The following is an 11,115-nucleotide window of genomic DNA, read 5'->3' on the forward strand; positions in this document are numbered from 1 at the left end:
GAGCATTGGATTGTGAATGTAAGTGAATCGCGACGCTCCTTGTATGTGCATTTATAAAGATGTAAATTGTTCTAAGTTTGTACGATGAAACATGAAATATCTTCAGAAATGTGTTATAGTGGGTAAAAAGCAAAGTCTTGGCCTTTTGTGGAATTTGGCCTTTCTGTTTCAACAGACTTCGCAGCCGATTCATAGCGTTCAGTATCATTGCATGGCTAGTACTACGATCCTACTGACACTAAGAATCCTTCCAGGTCGGGGCACGAACATACGACAACTGGCTTGTAAGGCCAGCGCCCTATGCATTGAACCGCCAACCCGGGCTGAGGGTAATGTGGTTTTTAATCGACGAAACATTATTTAATAACAATCATCATGTCAACATCATCATAATCAATTCTGAGTTATCGTTCTTTTCTCAATTTCAATTTTCATGCGCAGATATCGCTACCGGTAATTGAGTTTTGCAGCAATATGCCAATCAAACCAACCGTTTTCATGAGACACGTTTTTAAAAATGTCCTAGAAACTTTTATCTAGGCCCTAATTAAAAGCTGGACTTGAGAACAAAATACGAAAAACATCGACCTATATAAAAATTAACTAGAAGTTTATGTCAATTTGTTTAGCAAGTGATACGTACGATTTCCTGACAAAATACGTCTCTGAAAGTCTCTGCCGGAGTCATTATCTGCAGCCATCAGTGAGCCAAAGTACACAAACTCGTCGACTATTTCGATTTCATTGCCGCCAATCAGAACTCGCAATGGGTGGCTGACATTATCTTCTCTATGTCGATGTTGTATGTTCGAGTTTTGATTTGGAAGGATTCCTTAGAACAAATTGATTCTAATGGCACATTCGGATCCTGACTTGGAAGGATTCATAGTGTTTGTAGAATTATAGCTCTGGTCATGTCATAGTCCATAGTCATAGACACTCATATGTAAGACGGCTGCGTAATTTTTACATCGGAATGTAAGTACCTTGATGTTACTTTGCTTTTAATTGATAGAGTTTCAACAGGACGGTAATTCGACGAGTCTTGAGAATTTCGCAAAACAAATAATATGCCAATACTTTGACTTGTTACTCGCACGAACATGTTAATATTGGCCAGCGAGCTGTGATCAAATTGTAATACCGGTCGTTCCAAGACCATGACTGTATGATAAGATCATTCTATATTAAGAGATAAATAATCCTTTTAATGAAAATTCCATGGCGAAAATAATATCAGCGAACATGAGAAACGATTTCAGTTGTTGTTGTTGAAGATTAATACGTTTATTAATGGACTGTGAGCTAAAAGTTCACTAATAATTCTAGCAATGATTACATCGATAAATTCACACATCCACGTTATACCAGTTATTCCCGATCAAAATTTTTTCAAAAATAGTCTGCGTTTAACCAGCGGTTTTTGGAATGAATAACGATATGTGTTTATAACCGCTGCCACTATTAATCCAAAATATGACTATACGGAACTGGAAAACAGCCGCAGTGAAATGATCATTGTTTTGTTATATCACAGATATCCGGTAATTGATTTAATCCAGGCTTTATTTGTTCTCAACGAGACACGGAGCAATTCCATTCATCGGGCATGTATTGGGCTAAACCGCATCAAGATATCCACCATATTATACAATCCATTCCGCAAGCAATCAAACCATGTTCAAACAGACCATTGCCATCCGTGGTCTTCCGCTATTCCATCTTTCTGATAGCCAGCCTTGGAGGAAATCCCTCTGCTTCGCAGCTGTGCAATGCGGAAAGCAAACAAATTGTAATAATGGAAAGGGGATTTCCTTTAAACCGCAGCTAATTCGATTGATTAATAGTATGCCCCTTATCCGAGCATAAATCATCGCCTAATTATAATTCTTGTGAAATGGGGGATCATTTTAGTGCTAAGAAAACAATGTGAAAATTTTTTACTAACGAAAAACATAAGTTACTCACTAAGTCAATTATGATGAGCCATCTAATTAGGACTTCAGTAGATTTATTGCCTATTACTGCGGTTTGTGAGAATATGTGCCGAAAGTGCAAATATGGAGTAAATAGAAATAACTGTAAGTATGTGATGTCGTGGATGTTTGACGTAATGAAAAACGTGACAAGCAAATTAGAAATAATTTGAATACAAACTAATTAAAATTCCAATAATAGGCAATGAATAGGATTCCGCAATATAATATTACAATTTTGCAGAAAGTCAGCCTATGTTTCAAATTTCCCAAAAACTTAGGAAATGTTTTGGACAAACTCAACCATTCTTAACATAATTTGAAAAATGTTTTATTGGCCTCCTGAGACGATTTCAATGAATTTTTAGAATCAGTTCTTAATTCTCAATCCCAGAAGTACCAGAAGTAGTGGATTGAAACTTCAAGTTCTGACAGAACCAATTTTCTCAAACAGATATAAATGGAAGACGGGGGGCTTGCAAGGTTGTGCCTCGTGTATAGAGCGCTTTTCCATCAAGAAGCTTAAATAATTTTGAAACTTATTTCCAAACATTTTGTGCATAAATCATATGTGCCAGATAAAAATGTGGAATTTTGTGGATGGAAATACATGTTGATTGTAAGTAATAGGTTCAAGTATTATTCAAAGAAGTTACCTTCGGATGATTTGCATTCTTTTCATCTTTCCATCCAATCACGAAAACCATGTCGAAAGAACTGTTCTTATTATGATGCATTTCAATCACGAAGTCATTTTACAACATAGGGGAGAGCCGGCAGTTTTGACCCATTTTTCACTTGACCTTTTTTTTATAACTGTAAATAAAAGATATTAAAAAGTTCAGCAGTTCTGCCCGATGAAGTTGCTTATTGCAGCTTGAATGTAGGTATTAATCATGTCATCTATAACAATTTGATAAAAACTGAAATTGAAATGACATTGAATCGTATATTTGATTGCCAAATATAGTTTCAATATATAAGGAATTACCTCTCACATAATATAAACAATTTTCTCATGATTTTTTGCTACCGTGTTGACCCAGCAAATTTCGTTTGGAATAGATTTCTAATAGAACCCCGATAAACGATTGGAAAGCTAATGTGTTTCCTTGAAGAGTGGTGCGAATAAAAATTTTACAGGGTGGAGAAAGTTTGCAGGTTGGAACTCAGCTTCTGTGGTGTATTTTTGTGCGAAGTTTTACTTTTGTTCTTTCAATCATTTATTATTTTCAAATATGTCTTTCGTTTGATGAAATTTCGCTGATTGTTTTTTTAATTTATTTATTTAGTTATTCATTTATTCATTTATTAATTTTTTTGTTTATTTATTTATTTATTAGTTTAATTATTAATTTATTTATTTATTTAGGAGCAAAAGAAAAGCCCAGTGGAGCTGAGATTCTATTTCTCCTTCTCCATCAGGCATAAAGCCTTCTCATCTTTTGTATCAACAGATTACATTTATCCAAATGATACATATTACACGTTATCAATAATTTTACCCTCAATTCATAAGGAAAGCTGGCTGCCGAAAAATATTGAAAATAAGATTTTTACAGTGTTGCGGGACAAATGAAAATCGAATACATTTGAACAAACGTTGAATGATCGACACATACTAGCAAAAGGTTCATTAAATCCATAGTTTGTTCTAGCACGAGGGATTCTGAAGAAAGAGTTTAACCGTGAGTTACGACGATGGATATTAAAGCTTAGCTGTAGAAGAAGATCCACACAATCAATTCGAGATTGTATCAAATCCGCAACAAAAACGGCATTGAAAGTATCCCGGCGAAGTGATAACAAATCGAGGCTGATGAGCCTACAACATTTTTTGTAGCGTGGAAGGTTGGTTCCTCCATGGCAGACGACGCAAAGCAAAACGGACGAATTTTCGCTGAGCAGCTTCTATTCGCAGCTTATCGGTTTGAGAATATGGTGCCCGAACAACGACAGCGTAATCATGGGTTAAGCGGACTAACGCGCAACAAAGCGATTTTAGGAAATATACGTTGTTGAAATCCTAGCATCTTTAAAACGTTAGATATAGCATCTTTAAAACGTTAGATATAGTATACTCAATATGATATTTGAAATTGAGCTTAGAATCTAATAACACTCCTAAATCCTTGATTGAAGAAACCCGTTCCAAAACCCCTCGAAATAGAGTAGTTATAAGTGATCGTGTTTCGTTTGCGAGAGAAAGAGATGACGGAACATTTCGAGGCGTTTAGTACCATCCTGTTGCACCAGTTATAGAATACATCTAACTGAGTTCGTAAGAAAACGGGATCTTCAGAATCCTTGATGAGATGAAACAATTTGAAATCATCTGCAAATGATAGCTTCATGCATTCCAACGAAAAATTCAAATCGATTAGGTATAATAAGAATATGAACGGTACCAGATGGCTTCCTAGTGAAACTCCGGAACTCGCAATGAACGGTGAAGTAAAGTTGTCTTCTATTTACACAGTCGTATTTCGATCTGTCAGATAACAGATCGGCTGAAAAGTTCGTATCGTTTCTATGAGAGGGCGCCACTAGAATTAAATCCATACCATTTTCAGTTAGTACCAACCTTCAAAAGATACGTGTATAAATTTGACAGCTGTCTGATTATTAGTTTGTGAGATATTGCATTTTGAGTGAAGCTACTTTTGTTATTGTGAAAAAATGGAAAAAAAGGAATTTCGTGTGTTGATGAAACACTACTTTTTGATGAAAAAAAGTGCCGCCGATACCAAAAAATGGCTTGATGAGTGTTATCCAGACTCTGCACCGGGCGAAGCAACAATTCGTAAGTGGTTTGCAAAATTTCGTACTGGTCATATGAGCACCGAAGACGATGAACGCAGTGGACGTCCAAAAGAGGCTGTTACCGATGAAAACGTGAAAAAAAATCCACAAAATGATTTTCAATGACCGTAAAGTGAAGTTGATCGAGATAGCTGACACCCTAAATATATCAAAGGAACGTGTTTGACATATTATTCACGAATATTTGGATATGATAAAGCTTTGTGCTAAATGGGTGCCGCGTGAGCTCACAATCGATCAAAAACAACAACGAAAAACCATGCTGAAATTGAACGAATTGGGTTTCGAATTGCTCCCTCATCCACCGTATTCTCCAGGTTTGGGCCCCAGTGACTTTTTCCTGTTCTCAGACCTCAAGAGAATGCTCGCTGGTAAAAAATTTAGAAGTAATGAAGAGGTAATCGCTGAAACTGAGGCCTATTTTGAGGCAAAGGACAAATCGTACTACAAAAATGGTATCGAAAAGTTAGATCGCTATAATCGCTGTATCGCCTCTGATGGCAATTATGTTGAATAATAAAAACGAATTTTGGCAAAAAAATGTGTGTTTCTATTAAACGATACGAACTTTTCAGCCGAACTGTTATGATTCAAGCCATTTGAAGAAGCAACCGCTGAACCCAAGCCTTTCATATTTGGTAACTGCAATTTGGTGATTAATTTTGTCAAAGCAGCAGAGAAATCAGTTTAAATGGCATCGACTTGATGATGAGCTTGCATAGATCGAATGATGTATGATGTGTACGACACAAGATTTGTGAATGTAGACCATTTAGAGATGAAACCATGTTGTGTATCAGATATATAGCTGGAGCAGTGTTGTGTGATGAAATCCAGTATTAGTTTTTTTTAAATAGTTTCGATACAATTCCTCGATAGTTTGAAATAATAGTTTTGTCACATTTCTTATATACAGCGAAAATGTAATAGTTCTTCCATGAAGCAGGAAAAATTCCGCGTTTAAGAGAGAGATTGAACATTATAGTCAATGGTATTAGGAGACTTCTTGAGCATTTCTTCAGAACGAAAGAAGGTATACCATCAGGGCCAGTGTTAGTAGGTGGTTTAAGTTTAAGACAAGCGTTTTCGACGATGTATGTCGTAATTGTAGGATGAGACACAATCGTAGAACGACGAGGAACATTGTTGGCTGCTATTTGGATTTGTTGATTCGTCAAAGTTTCTGCGGAGAAAACACTGCTCAAGTGTTTGGAAAATAAGTGACAAATATCGACGGGGGTCGATGCTTCATGCTCTCCAAAGAACATGTGAGTAGGTAATCCAGATTCCTTTCTTTGATCATTACCATGACTTCAAAAGCGTTTGGGATTTGATTTGAGGCTCTTCTGAATCCTGCATTGGTAGTTGTAATACAGCGTCTTATTTAATCGCTTGTACCGGTTATTGACAAATATATAATGTGCTCTTAGTTATGTGCTAAAACGTGATAAGTGGAAAATTACCAATTTCATGAGTATTTTTTCACGAACGATGATCAAAAACAGTCAGAAATCCCATAGATCTATCTGATAAATTCTTCTAGATTGCAGTACTTGTTAGTTTGTGGGCATATAAACTTAATTCGGCATTATTGTACCCCCTTTTTTTGTTCCGGAAGCACCGAAAGTAGTGATGAAAAACTAGAATAGAACTCACTTCAATTTCTCAGCCATGCTTGAACCGATTTTCACAAATTTTAGTTTAAATTGAAGCTCACATTGTCCCTGAGGCTACTGTTAAATTTCATCCGGATCCGACCTCCGGTTCCGCAGTTACAGGTTGTCAAAGCTTTCAAACCGCCATATAGAATGACAATATGTACAACACTGGCATGTGCAACGTGAAAGAAGAAAACACTACACAAATGATATGTGCTTTGTTTTATTTCGTACACACTATAAAGAATTCGAATAACTTCCGGTGAAACCCTCAACGAGTGAACACGTTTTATCGTGTTAGTGTGATGAACATTTGAGTATATCGCGAGAAAGAAAGTAGTTTTATCCGTACTTTGGCGACTCGACGTTGTCACGCAACAAGGTTTTCATTTATAGTCCAGTGAAAAGAAAGTAAATTGGACTATGAACGAAAATTAACTTTTTTTTATTCCGTTTTCGAGAATGTTGCAGATAAGCCTAATGCTACAGATTCACTTTCAAGAAAATTCAAATAGTACCACTTCACTTTAGCAGCAAATTTTTAAGCGTTTTTAATTACATTGACATGAACTGTCCAAAAATACATTACTCGCAAAGGAAAATTAAATATTTAGGAATATCTGTTTAATATATAACCGTTTTTCCTGGGCAAAATAAAACAGTGCCTGAACGACATATTGAACAATAATTATCTAATCACTATAGTCTGGGTCCCGGCTCATTGCTCCATTCCTGGCAATGAAAGAGCCGATATTTTAGCCAAACGTGGTGCTATTGAGGGTGAAATTTATGAGCGACCGATTGCTTTCAACGAATTCTATAGCTCGTCTCGCCAAAGAACACTTGCCAGCTGGCAAGCTTCTTGGGATAGAGATGATCTGGGTCGGTGGATGCACTCAATTATTCCAAAAATATCGACAAAGGCATGGTTCAGGGGACTGGATGTGAGTAGGGATTTCATTCGTGTGATGTCCAGACTCATGTCCAATCTCTACACGTTAGATGCACATCTCCTTCGAATTGGGCTCTCCGAGACTAATCATTGTGCTTGCGGAGAAGGTTATCGGGATATTGATCATGTCGTTTGGACATGCGTGGAGTATCGTGATGTCAGATCTCAACTAATAAATTCTTTGCGTACCCAAGGAAGACTATCCAATATCCCAGTTCGAGACATTCTTGCTTGTCGTGACCTTTCATACATGAAACTTATTTATCATTTCATAAAGAAAATTGGAGTTTCAATTTAATAAAGGCCCCTTTTAAGACTTAGCTCTGATCCCAGCTGCGTCCATGAGTTCAACCAATAGCTAAATTAGAATAAAAATTATGTAATGATACAAACAAACTCGAAACAGTTTATGAAATTATCATCAAAATGTCTGAAAATAACAGCTTATTTTATAATTTATAGAAGGTAATCGTTTGGTTCAAATAATATTTCCGAGTAGATTTCATAATTAATGACGAGTTACCTAAGATGATATTTAAGCTGTAAGAGAATATGTTTTAATAAATTCAAAACGTTGTGACTATGTTAGAATTAAATTAGGATAAGAATATTATGTAAAAGTGATGCTACGGCGAAGAAAAACTTATGTAAACTGCCTTAAGAAATAAACGTATTTATGGAAAAAAAATCTGTTTAATATACGGAAAACATGTTTTACAATTGATGTTTACATTCTTCTGCATACTTTCACTTACATGAAACGGCCACTACGTAACTGACATAAATGAAGTTCATGTGCCATTGAAAATTTTCAACATGAAACGTTTCTGGCGAAATGAAGAGGATTTTTGTTCTACGTTTTGAATACAGTAATTTCGTTTACCCAAATGGTTATAACAAAATCAACAGATAAGTTAGTAAAACAATAACATGTTAGTTAGAAAAACCAGGGCGAAAAACAATAATTGCAATATTTTAATTTTGTGATCTGCGGGTTCTCCGTGCATATCGTTGAAGTTCTTCGACATATCCTATAATTACTTCCCGACAGTGAAAGCAGGATATGGAAAAAGCTTTCTATAAATAATCAACAATAATTTGTAGTTAAACTTACTGGATAGTTATTGGATTCTCGCGTCTTCCTTTTAGACTAAATCCAGTCAGCCGTGTTATAGAAGACTTGACTTTAAATGCGCTCGGCATTCTGTGCCTCGAAATTCGTATTTCAAAGTGATTACATATTCGAGTAAAGTGAGATTAAATAGACAACTCAGTTTGATGTTATGAGAAATGCTTAGCAGATCATCAGACTCAACCTTCTCCGATTTGGATGAAACTTTGCACATGACTTCAATATGGCAAACAATAAGTTTTGAACCGATGGAGAGGTCAATCCGACTCACGACTGATTTTTAAAAAGGGCGTATGTATTTTTGCATTTCAAAAAAATTTCCTTTTTCAAATCGTTGTAACTCGGAAACCGTTAATTGTACAAAAATAGCGTTCAGGAAGAAGTTGTAGGGAATCGATAGGGCACTCCAAAAAATATATACACTGAAAAATGTTTTGATTTTCTTCCTAATAATTACAAAATAATCCGAAAAAGTTAAATAAAAATAAAATCGGGGTTTTAATTTTTTTTGATAATTTTTATTTTAAAGCTGTTTTAAAACCTACAGATTGATGGCTATCCCATCCGTGCCTTTTGAAAAATGAAGAAGCTACAGCTAAAACAATTTACTGATATATTCGAAATTTCAAGTTCTCGTTCAATCATTCAAACAGTAGAACTAACGTAACTACGTCAAAACGGATACACACGTGTAGAATCAAAGAGGTGTGCCAGTTGACTACCTACTGTCTACAACCAACGTACGTACCGGCGAATTGCTTACCTAAATTCTACCTGTTTCACATATAAATAGCTATGCATCATAGAACTGATATCAGTTTATAACAAATCTTTTTCGATAACAGTTACAATACTACAATATGATTTTCCCAAGGTGTAAACCTTTTCCTTTTTTTCGGCGAAATGACTTTCGGCGAAATGGCTTTCGGCCATTTGAGCCAATTTGTTCTGATTCCTGATTCTTGAAGCCTGATTGCACTAGGAATGAAAAAGTGCGTTTGTTGTCAGTCTTACCAAACTCGTGGTCGAAGGAGAAAATAGCCACCCAATTCAAGGCGAACAAATACATTGTGTTGGAAGCAAGAGAATCAACGGACGAAAAAAAGCCAAGAAACAAACAGGACGCAACAGGAACGAAAAGATAGAAAACGAGGTGCTTCAATATTTCAACAGCGATGACGTCAGCAGAATAATACCGGGATCAAGAGATTGCGTCACAGTCAAAATGAATGGTAAGTGTGAACGCAAACAAAAACGATTGCTTTATTCATCATTGAAATAAATTTATTTCCAGATCAAAATATTGGATTTAGTACATTTGCAGCATTAAGACCAAAACACTGCAAGTTGCTTGGAAGTTCTGGTTCATATAACATATGTGTTTGCATAATCCATGAGAATGTTTCATTAATGATTCATGCTGTTGAAAAATATTTCAAATATGATGATAAGAATTATTATTTAAAAAAGCTATTATTTGACTCATCAAAAAGATCCTGCTACCTCCGTGAATGCAAAAGATGTCCAGCAACACAAGATCTGGAGAGAAGCGTTTTAGACTATTTCGAGGAACGTGATTTGACAGAGATAAGATTTGAACAATGGGTTTCTACTGATAGATGTGATCTAGAGGAATTTGTCAAACCAGTAGAAGAATTTGCAGCATATTTTTGCGAAAAATTAGAAAAACTTGTGACTCATGATTTTATTAAAAATCAGCAATTTGATTTTCTTAAAAAGGCAAAATCTAATGTAAAGACAGAATAAATTGTAATCATTTGTGATTTTTCATTTGTGCTTCAGGATGCTGTTCAAAGCCACTATTGGAGCAATGATCAAGCAACCATTCATCCGTTTGGAATTTATTACAGAGAATCAGAAGAGCTTTAACATTTAAGTTTCATTGTGATTTCAGAAGTGCTTAAACACGATACCATCGCGGTTTAAGTGTTTATTTCACACTTAATGTCATTTTTAAAACACAAAATTCAAATTAAAAAAGCAATATTTATGTCTGACGCTCAGTACAAAAACAGAAAAAATTTTGTAAGTATCTGTAAATTTAAATCAATGTATAACATTGATGCTGAGTGGCATTTTTTTTGCAACTTCTTATGGTAAAGGACCATGTGATCCACTCGGGGGTAATTTAAAGCAAATGGCACGACGCGAAAGCTTGGCTAAACTACATGAACACCCAATCACAACTGCAAAACAATTATATGAATGGGTAGAGCAGAAATGCATTCACGACCATGTCTTTTTGTTACGTGTCACAAGAAGAATATGAACGGGGTGTGACCGAGTGGAGTAATGTTTATAAGGATACTAAAATGATTCCAGGCACACAGAAATACCATTCTATCGTTCCGATTTCAGAAACCACAATCGTCACAAGACTGTATTCAAATGACGATGCAAATAGTACTCATACAATTTTCAAAAACTTAAAACCTTAAATATAATTAAGAATTATTCATGTACATGTAATCATTGTAGATATAGCAAGCAAATAAACAATTCATGGAAATATAAAAAATGGTGTTATAATTAAATATCCAATTATCTCAAGAG

This window comes from Malaya genurostris, chromosome 1, assembly GCF_030247185.1.
Source record: "Malaya genurostris strain Urasoe2022 chromosome 1, Malgen_1.1, whole genome shotgun sequence".
NCBI lineage: Eukaryota > Metazoa > Arthropoda > Insecta > Diptera > Culicidae > Malaya > Malaya genurostris.